General features: G+C 42.7%; 2 non-coding genes across 2 annotated transcripts; both read left to right on the top strand.

Moving 5' to 3' along the window:
- Window positions 1–4670: 4670 nt before the first annotated feature.
- Window positions 4671–6663, top strand: LOC117149921. Its single transcript, XR_004460617.1, has one exon. It is a non-coding gene; the product is annotated as a small subunit ribosomal RNA (ribosomal RNA).
- Window positions 6664–10343: 3680 nt separating this feature from the next.
- Window positions 10344–10522, top strand: LOC117149920. Its single transcript, XR_004460616.1, has one exon. It is a non-coding gene; the product is annotated as a 5.8S ribosomal RNA (ribosomal RNA).
- Window positions 10523–11439: the final 917 nt, after the last annotated feature.

The raw sequence follows: 11439 nt of genomic DNA, 5'->3' as shown, positions 1-11439 counted from the left end.
TTTCTTTTCATTCAACTGTTTCTATATTTCAGCTATTGCTCTACATTCTCGTTTAACTCATTCGGGATTTCTGCATCCGGCATTTTACGTATATCTTCATGGCAATACTTGAACGAACGGTTACTCGTCAACGACTTTAGTGTATACCTGTCACCCTCTAATACTTCAGTTACCAAAAACGGTCCCCTGAATTTCGGATCTAACTTAGTTTGGTGTCTTTCTTCATTCCTCAATAGCACATAGTCACCTACGTGGTGTTTGTCAACGGCTGCCCTACTGCTATCAAATCGGGATTTGTCGTAAGACGCTAAGGAATTCATATTTTCTGTCGCATGAGCTCTAACAGTTGCCAAATCTATTTCACATTCGGTCTCACATGGGGGAACTAATCCAAGGGGTCGAGCCTGTTTACCAATTAACATTTCTAACGGACTTGCCTCAGTGGCACGAGAAATAGTACAATTCAGTGCAAGTTGGACTTCGCCAAGTGCGTCCTGCCACGATCGTTGACTTGATTCTACCACTGACAACAAATTTTTCAGTGTTTCCATCACCCGTTCCACTTGCCCATTTGCACGGCTCATTCCCGTAGCAATCAAGTGAAGTTCAACTTTCTGCGATACGCAAAACTCTGAAAACTTAGAGCTAGTAAAACATCTGCCCTGGTCGGCGATGATGCGATCTGGTACTCCAAATAAGGATATGGAAGATTTCATAGCATTAACACAGCTTTCGGCATCTATCTTTAAGGTGTGATACAGATAAACAAACTTTGTATAGGCATCGATCTGAACAATGACATACTCCTTCAAATCGCTCTTGCCGCTTAATTTACCCGTTATATCTATGTGGATGGTGTGCCACGGTATACTTGTCTTCGGAATGGAATGAAGTTCCGCCTGAACCTTCCCGGAAGATGATTTCACTGATCTACAAGTTATGCAGTTTGAAACAAATTTTCGAACATACTTGTTCATTTTAGCGAACCAATAATACTGGTACACTTTATCAAGTGTCTTTTGCCACCCTAAATGCATTATCGACTCGTGTACCTGGTTAATTACTGACCATTTGAAAGCTCTGGGTACAACTGGTAAATAACTTGTTCTACCTCGTCTTTGGACCTTGCGATATAATACACCTTTTCGCAAATCATACGTTTTGGCCAAGTTTTCGGCCAATTCATCTGACTCCAATTTGTTAACTATTTCTATTATCTCAAGGTCTAACCGTTACTCAGCATGAAGCCAAGTACTTGAAATTTCAGACAGATTTACTCGTTTTTCGGGAATCTTGTTTATTGACAAAATGTGTTCGGGAGATAAAGGATTTCTTGATAGGAAATCCACATGAGCCATACGCTTACCCTCTCTATATTGAATTTCGAAATTAAACGATTGTAAGTAGGCCCACCAGCGGTGAACTCTGGGTGTTAAATCTATTTTTGTGCGAGAAGCTTTTAATGAATTGCAGTCTGTATAGACAACGAACTCACGGCCAATTAGGTAATGGCGAAAATGTTTAACGGCTTTTACCACTGCCAAGGTTTCCAGCTCGTAGGAGTGATATCTAGATTCAACAGAGGTAGTTGTTTTGCTGAAGTATTCGATTACATGGGGCTTACTTTCTATACGGTGCAAAAGTATCGCTCCATATCCACAGGCACTTGCATCAGTGTGCAACTCAATAGGATATTGCGGGTCGAAGATTACCAGAACAGGCTCATTTGTGAGGATCGTCACAACTTTAAGTCTGATCTCTTCCAGCTCAGCGCTCCATGTAATCTTGCCGCTACCAGAGGAAAGTGAATACAATGGTTTCATAAGTTGGGAGAATCCAGGCACGAATTTGCGAAAGTAAGAGGCCAAGCCAATGAATTGTCTAACGCCGGAGGCAGTTTGAGGAGGAGGCAAGGAGCTTAATGAAGCTATCTTTCCCACATTCGGACGAATTTCTCCCGCTCGCACTTCATAGCCCAAATACTGAACCGTTGTTTTGAGAAAACTGAATTTAGCAAGGTTAAAGGTAAAACCAGCCTTTGTAAGAACAATCAAAACAGTTTTTGATTTTACAACTTTAAAATTATCGGATGCCAAAATTACATAAAAGCCTTGTTTAAGTATTTCTCGCCCTATCAGAATATCATTCCTCATTTGCTCGTTCGGGACTACATGAAATAATATTTCCATAATATTTTCGTTTATAGTGACTTCACTCAAGATTTGCAATGTACTGCACACACTGCCACCACCAATGCCTTTTATCATTACAGTATTGTTTATACGTTTACCAGATAACTTACTGCTAATGTCGTCTTTAATAAGGGAGCACTCTGCACCGGAATAGAAACAAATTGCATAGATCTCACCTCGTTGATGCAAGCTTCCCTTTGGCTCAGTCACACAACATTGGTTAACAGTCTTCTGTTGAGTCACATCTTGTTTGGCTGCACTTCCGTTTTTCGGGCACTGGTTGGAGAAATGTCCCGGTCGGCCGCACCGATAGCACGTAACATTTGATTTTTCACGCTGCGGTTTCGCCTCTCTAACTTGTCGCATTTTACTTCGGCATTCAGCAATTCGATGTCCCGGCTTTGAACAGAAGTGGCATACAACTGGCGATGCCTTACGGTTCTTCTGGTCAGGTCCAAGGTTGTCATCTCGAGCATGTCGCTTCTTGTCGAACGTAAACGCTTTTAACTCCGCCTGTAGCTTACTTCTGGTACGCACATTGGATGTGAAGAGGACGCGCTGCAAACGACTGTCAATGTTTGCCATATGCGCAAGAACAGTTGTAACGGCAATTTTCTTTATTTCTTCTATTTCCATATTCCGCCACTTTGTAGTCAGCGTCGTCACCAGCCGACTCGCATACACCGCGTAACATTCGTCGGCAGTCGGGCGGCTGTTGAGTAAATTTAAAAACGTAGCGGCCGGCGTCTCTTCGGTTTCAAAGCGCTGCAGAAATAATTCCTGGAACTCTGGCCAAGTCATACCTTAGTGCGATGATCAATTTACTTCGTGCCGGCGTCACTTGCATGATTTTTACAAGTTCAGCAAAATTCCGATTTTGCATTTCCACTACTGCACGCCACTGATCCTCAGAAAATGCAGGGTGTGGCACAGATCCCACTTCTGATGTCAGGTTAAGAATATCAGGGGCCTCGCCGTCCGTCCGTCCGTCCATATCAGCGTTGCTCATAACTCTTTTCACAATATAATTTTTATGCAGCTGTGCGCAGTCAACGAGTCCACTTGCGTCTGCTTTGGCTTCTCCACGATTAATGCCCTCACTCCCGTTTCGTGCAGCCTGCTTTGTCTCTTCTCAATTTTTGGCATTTCCTTTTCATTATATAGTTTTCCCTTTCTAACCAAGCAGCGCAAGTGGCCACGTTCAGCAACAGCTCTATCGCTCTCGTTTTTGCAAAATCCTAGATAATTCATCTATTCATCCTCACACATTGACAATAAATAGGAACACGCATAATAGCAAAGGGAACATGGAGAAGAAGTAAACGGCGACTAAACGCATTCATTATTTTCGCCACGTGTTCATAAATAGGAACACGCATAATAGCAAAGGGAACTTGGAGAAGAAGTAAACAGCGACTACACGCATACTCATTATTTTCGCCACGACATATTCATATGATTTTGGCAATAATATGAGTAAATTAAATAATATACATATGAAAATGATTAATTATTATATGTATAAGGGAAAAAATGCTGAAAATATCCCACATTCTCTTAGTATTATAGAGAAAAGCCATTATAGTGAGAGGGTATAGTAGTGTAAACGACCGGAATTACGACAGAGGGTTCAAAAACTACTATAGGTAGGCAGTGGTTGCCGACCTCCCGCATTATTCGAAATATTTATTTCGGATTATGTTTATATTGGTTACATACAATAAAGTATATTATTATCCGTACAAATTTGTTTCTCAGTTCGCTTTTTAGATAATATCGTTGAAACAAAAGTCAAGTTTCTATTATATATAGAATAACAAATCGTTTCCATATATTATCGTTAATTTTTGGAGGCAGGCAAATATTAATTTATTACCTGCCGTATAGTTGGATTATTATATCGTTACGGTATAATACAAATATGGATTCTTATGAAAGAAATATAAAATTATATATTAAATGTGGAAATATTATCATATGCGCTTGGTTTTATGTTATATATTACCAGAGATATATATGAAAAGAGATAAATTTTAAATTTATCTTCAAAATGCAAATGATTTAACTTAATATTTATATTGGTTAAACAAAAATTGTACATGTGTGGATGTGTGGATACAATAATTATGTATGTTGGAAATAACATGATATTTTATAACGAAATATGTATGTATAAAAAGATAAAATTATAGAAACATATATATTACAATAATTAGATGAAATTCTTGTTATATTGGTAAAACAAGTATAAATTAAAAATGAAAATATGGATTACGAATGCTATATAAAAATGGCCGTAATCGAATGGATTTTTTTACTTATATATTTAAAATTTTACCCAAAGGCGAAATATTGAATTTTATTCAATATAATAAAAATCATGGAATTATATAAAGTGAAAAATCTATATATCTATATATCTATTATATTGCTTATTTCGATTCAAAATATATGAATGGAATATGAAGGAAAAACATTATTCTGGTTGATCCTGCCAGTAGTTATATGCTTGTCTCAAAGATTAAGCCATGCATGTCTAAGTACACACGAATTAAAAGTGAAACCGCAAAAGGCTCATTATATCAGTTATGGTTCCTTAGATCGTTAACAGTTACTTGGATAACTGTGGTAATTCTAGAGCTAATACATGCAATTAAAACATGAACCTTATGGGACATTTGCTTATATTAGGCTAAAACCAAGCGATCGCAAGATCGTTATATTGGTTTAACTCTAGATAACATGCAGATCGTATGGTCTTGTACCGACGACAGATCTTTCAAATGTCTGCCCTATCAACTTTTGATGGTAGTATCTAGGACTACCATGGTTGCAACGAGTAACGGGGAATCAGGGTTCGATTCCGGAGAGGGAGCCTGAGAAACGGCTACCACATCTAAGGAAGGCAGCAGGCGCGTAAATTACCCACTCCAGCTCGGGGAGGTAGTGACGAAAAATAACAATACAGGACTCATATCCGAGGCCCTGTAATTGGAATGAGTACACTTTAAATCCTTTAACAAGGACCAATTGGAGGGCAAGTCTGGTGCCAGCAGCCGCGGTAATTCCAGCTCCAATAGCGTATATTAAAGTTGTTGCGGTTAAAACGTTCGTAGTTGAACTTGTGCTTCATACGGGTAGTACAACTTACAATTGTGGTTAGTACTATACCTTTATGTATGTAAGCGTATTACCGGTGGAGTTCTTATATGTGATTAAATACTTGTATTTTTTCATATGTTCCTCCTATTTAAAAACCTGCACTAGTGCTCTTAAACGAGTGTTATTGTGGGCCGGTACTATTACTTTGAACAAATTAGAGTGCTTAAAGCAGGCTTCAAATGCCTGAATATTCTGTGCATGGGATAATGAAATAAGACCTCTGTTCTGCTTTCATTGGTTTTCAGATCAAGAGGTAATGATTAATAGAAGCAGTTTGGGGGCATTAGTATTACGACGCGAGAGGTGAAATTCTTGGACCGTCGTAAGACTAACTTAAGCGAAAGCATTTGCCAAAGATGTTTTCATTAATCAAGAACGAAAGTTAGAGGTTCGAAGGCGATCAGATACCGCCCTAGTTCTAACCATAAACGATGCCAGCTAGCAATTGGGTGTAGCTACTTTTATGGCTCTCTCAGTCGCTTCCCGGGAAACCAAAGCTTTTGGGCTCCGGGGGAAGTATGGTTGCAAAGCTGAAACTTAAAGGAATTGACGGAAGGGCACCACCAGGAGTGGAGCCTGCGGCTTAATTTGACTCAACACGGGAAAACTTACCAGGTCCGAACATAAGTGTGTAAGACAGATTGATAGCTCTTTCTCGAATCTATGGGTGGTGGTGCATGGCCTTCTTAGTTCGTGGAGTGATTTGTCTGGTTAATTCCGATAACGAACGAGACTCAAATATATTAAATAGATATCTTCAGGATTATGGTGCTGAAGCTTATGTAGCCTTCATTCATGGTGGCAGTAAAATGTTTATTGTGTTTGAATGTGTTTATGTAAGTGGAGCCGTACCTGTTGGTTTGTCCCATTATAAGGACACTAGCTTCTTAAATGGACAAATTGCGTCTAGCAATAATGAGATTGAGCAATAACAGGTCTGTGATGCCCTTAGATGTCCTGGGCTGCACGCGCGCTACAATGAAAGTATCAACGTGTATTTCCTAGACCGAGAGGTCCGGGTAAACCGCTGAACCACTTTCATGCTTGGGATTGTGAACTGAAACTGTTCACATGAACTTGGAATTCCCAGTAAGTGTGAGTCATTAACTCGCATTGATTACGTCCCTGCCCTTTGTACACACCGCCCGTCGCTACTACCGATTGAATTATTTAGTGAGGTCTCCGGACGTGATCACTGTGACGCCTTGCGTGTTACGGTTGTTTCGCAAAAGTTGACCGAACTTGATTATTTAGAGGAAGTAAAAGTCGTAACAAGGTTTCCGTAGGTGAACCTGCGGAAGGATCATTATTGTATAATATCCTTATCGTTAATAAACATTTGTTATAATACAAGCACCTCGCATTCTGAGCCCGGTGAGGTCAAGCGCAAGCCTGCGCGCAAGCCCCAAATGGAGGAACTTGACGTCACGCCCAGCACCAGCGCAGCCTCGCGTCGTAGGTTAGCAAACAACCAGTTTGCCATCCTCTCGAGCGATGAGGAAGACAATGACGACGACGACCAAGCCGCCTCAGACGAAGAACCTGTACCCGCTGCCAACAAAACCCCGGACAAACCCAAGCCTACCCCGAGGACTTTCAAGCCACCCCCGATCTTCATCCCGGACGTGACCAACATTTCTGCTCTGATCAAGATGATTACGACTCTCGTGGGTCCCAGCAAAGACTTCACATACAAATCGGAACGCAACAACGTGCGTTTAATGATGCCTGACAAGGAGTCTTACTCCGAGCTTCGTAGGCACCTGGTTTCCCAGAACAAAAGGCATCGCACGTTCCAGCCCAAAGATGAGAGGGCCTACAGAGTCGTAACAAGGGATTACACCACACCGCCGATCGTGACGAGATTCAAGAGGAACTTGAAAGACTAGGGCATAAGGTCAGAGACCTGCATAATCCTATTGGTAGGAAAACCAAGGAGCCACTCGGGATATTTTTCGCCAACATTGAACCCGCCAGTAACAACAAGGAGGTCTACCAAATCAGGAGACTGTGCAGGTCGGTCGTCACCATCGAGCCTCCCCGTAAATTCAACGACGTGCCTCAGTGCTTTAGATGCCAAGGGTTTGGACATACCCATCGCTACTGCTTCCTCGAGCACCGATGCGTGAAATGTGGTGGCCAACACGACTCCAGGACTTGCACTAAGAAGGAGGATGAGAAGGCATGCTGCCTTCACTGCTCACCCACCAGCAAGCCCAGCACCATCCAGATCCCAAACATCTCCAACATGAGCTATAAAGACGCGCTCAAGGCTACTCATGCACCACAGCAATCCGATCCCAACCAAAACCGCCAAACCCCACCTGAAGCTCCGCAGTCCAATAACTTGGAACAAATCTTTGCCCGTTTTCAAGGAATGGTTGAAAGTATGATGGAAAAAATGTTCACCCAAATGACGCAGCTTATTGCTTCCATCCTCAATGCCAAATCATGGAAATAAGCAACATAGTCATTTGGAATGCTAACGGCCTGCAGAGGAGCAGAGCCGAGGTAGAACACCTTATAAAAACGGAAGCGATTGACATACTCCTTGTATCCGAAACCCATTTTTGTCCACGATCCCACTACAAAATCAGCGGCTATGATGTCTTACTCGCCAACCATCCATCTGGCAGAGCGCGCGGAGGAGCAGCCATGCTCATCAGGAGTGGTATCCAGTACACGGAGCTACCTGCGTTCCAGGAGGAATGGGCCCAGTGTGCCCTGGCTCGAATCTCCAGCCTTCAGGGGGCATCACCTTTGGAGCGGTCTACTTCCCCCCAGACACTCAGTCACCGAGATTCGCTTACAAGAGCTTTTCGAGTCCTTTGGTCCTCGCTTCATAGCAGCCGGTGACTTTAACGCCAAACACTCTTGGTGGGGGTCCCGCTCCATCAACCCCAAAGGCAGAACGCTCCACAAGTTCGTGCAGAGCAGAAGACTGAATTGCCACTCCACTGGTGAGCCAACCCACTGGCCTACTAACCCTGCCTTGTCTCCCGACCTCTTTTATTTTGCCATCTCCAAAGGCATAGGACAAGCCAGACTCTCATGCACCACATACAACAAGCTGCTATCCGACCACAATGCAATAAGAATGCTCCTCAATATCCCCGTCCTAAAAAAAGACCTGCCCAGAAGACTCACCGGGAAGCATACCGACTCCTCCAAATTTACCTTCTGGATGCTATCCTCCCTGGACCTGGATCCTCCTCTTTCCTCCCCAAGAGACATTGATGCGGCGATTAATACACTCACTGAGGAGATGCACAATGCGGCTAAGTTCGCCAACCCTCCTCCTCCAACTCCCCGAGAACACCTGAGCGAGATCTCCACCTTTGGTCTCCAGAGATTGCGGCCTTCGTGGCGGAGAAGAGGCGCCTCAGACGTATTTGGTTCTCCTCGCGCAACCCAAGGGATAAAGCGGCACTCAACAGAGCCAGCAAGGAGCTTAAGGTCAAGCTTTGCACACTACGGCAGGACTCATTCAATCGATTCCTTGAAGAGCTGGAACCTGGTGACCCGCAACACAATCTGTGGCATGTCACGCGCCACATCAGGAGGCCTGCAAAAAAGGCGTCGCCAGTGCGCAAAGCGGATGGCTCTTGGTGCCGTTCCGATGACGAAAGAGCAGAAGCATTCGCAGATCACCTCCAGAACGCATTCACCCCATTCAACAGATGCACTGGTGAAGAGCGTGCTGCCACCACCAGGTTCCTTGAGAGTCCATCTCCACCCAGCTTGCCGATAGAGCCCGTCACCCCTGAAGAGGTTGCGCAGGAGATCGCCTCCCTAACGGCCAGCAAATCCCCCGGACTGGATCGTATCGACGCCACTTCCCTCAAAATTATGCCTTCTCCTTGCTCCCAGATGTTGGCTAACATCTTCAACAGCTGCTTCTCACTAGGGTACTTCCCGAGATCATGGAAACGTGCAGAAGTCATCCTCATCCTTAAACCCGGAAAACCTGGAGCCAATCTTGCCTCATATAGACCGATTAGTTTGCTGGCAATACTCTCCAAAATACTCGAAAGAGTATTTCTGCGCAGAGTGTTGCCAGTACTGGACGAGGCTGGTTTGATCCCGGATCACCAGTTTGGATTAAGGCGATCTCATGGAACACCCGAACAATGCCACCGGCTCGTATCAAGAATCCTCGATGCATTCGAGAAGAAAAGATACTGTTCGGCCGTCTTCCTCGATGTCAAGCAGGCGTTTGACAGAGTGTGGCATTCCGGTCTCCTCCACAAACTTAAGTCCCACCTTCCCAGTTCCCACTACGCTCTACTCAAATCTTACACCGAAGGAAGAGAATTCCAAGTGCGTTGCGGATCCTCATCCAGCACGCTAAGGCCCATAAGAGCCGGAGTACCTCAAGGCAGCGTCCTTGGTCCCATCCTCTACACCCTCTTCACAGCAGACCTTCCTATAATACCCTCCCGTCACCTCACAATAGCCACCTATGCCGACGACACCGCGTTCCTCGCCACCGCTACTAATCCAGATGGAGCTTCAGCCATCATCCAGAGGCAACTGGATGCTCTGAATCCATGGCTAAAACGATGGAATATTGCGGTCAACGCCGAAAAATCCTCCCATACAACATTTTCCCTGCGCAGAGGAGAATGCCCTCCGGTCACTCTTGACGGCGACACGATCCCTACTACCAGCACCTCCAAATACCTAGGGCTTACACTGGATAGAAGGCTGACATGGGGCCCTCACATTGATAGGAAGCGTACCCAGGCCAACATACGCCTTAAGCAACTCCACTGGCTTGTTGGGAAAAGTTCCAAGCTGAGGGACAAAACGAAGCTGCTTGTCTACAAGACTATTCTCAAGCCAATATGGACTTATGGAATCCAGCTGTGGGGCACCACAAGTGCTTCACACAGAAGAAAGATCCAGCAATTCCAGAACCGATGCTTGAGAATAGTCTAACCATAGCAAACCATATATAAAAAACCATTATATAAAAATGAATTATAAAACTCTAAGCGGTGGATCACTCGGCTCATGGGTCGATGAAGAACGCAGCAAACTGTGCGTCATCGTGTGAACTGCAGGACACATGAACATCGACATTTTGAACGCATATCGCAGTCCATGCTGTTATGTACTTTAATTAATTTTATAGTGCTGCTTGGACTACATATGGTTGAGGGTTGTAAGACTATGCTAATTAATTTGTTTATAAATTTTTTATAAGCATATGGTATATTATTGGATTAAATAATGATTTTATTCATAATATTAAAAAAGAAATGAAAAACATTATCTCACATTTGAATGTGAAAAACGAAGAGAAATATTTTCTTTTTCAATCAAATAATACTGAGAAATGTCTAGCATAAAAAATTGAAATATTTTTCATCTAGAATTGTCTCTTATTAATGATTCGGAAAAAGAAAAATCTTGTTATTATTCTTCGTTGGTTCGTTAAATGGATAAAAAATAACTTTGCTTACAAGAACTATTGGAACTATTTATAACGAATTTAATTGATTGTTTTATCATTTATATATAAAGAATTTATGGCTAAATATAGTTATATATACAACCTCAACTCATATGGGACTACCCCCTGAATTTAAGCATATTAATTAGGGGAGGAAAAGAAACTAACAAGGATTTTCTTAGTAGCGGCGAGCGAAAAGAAAACAGTTCAGCACCAAGTCACTTTCTATATGGCAAATGTGAGATGCAGTGTATGGAGCGTCAATATTCTAGTAAGAGAAATTAATGATTTAAGTCCTTCTTAAATGAGGCCATTTACCCATAGAGGGTGCCAGGCCCGTATAACGTTAATGATTACTAGATGATGTTTCCAAAGAGTCGTGTTGCTTGATAGTGCAGCACTAAGTGGGTGGTAAACTCCATCAAAAACTAAATATAACCATGAGACCGATAGTAAACAAGTACCGTGAGGGAAAGTTGAAAAGAACTCTGAATAGAGAGTTAAACAGTACGTGAAACTGCTTAGAGGTTAAGCCCGATGAACCTGAATATCCGTTATGGAAAATTCATCATTAAAATTGTAATATTTAAATAATATTATTAAGAATAATGTGCATTTTTTCCATAT

Source organism: Drosophila mauritiana, unplaced genomic scaffold (genome assembly GCF_004382145.1).
Source record: "Drosophila mauritiana strain mau12 unplaced genomic scaffold, ASM438214v1 U_7, whole genome shotgun sequence".
Classification (NCBI taxonomy): domain Eukaryota; kingdom Metazoa; phylum Arthropoda; class Insecta; order Diptera; family Drosophilidae; genus Drosophila; species Drosophila mauritiana.
The sequence above is the reverse complement of the archived record's forward strand: the minus strand, read 5'-3'. Positions and strand labels throughout refer to the sequence as shown.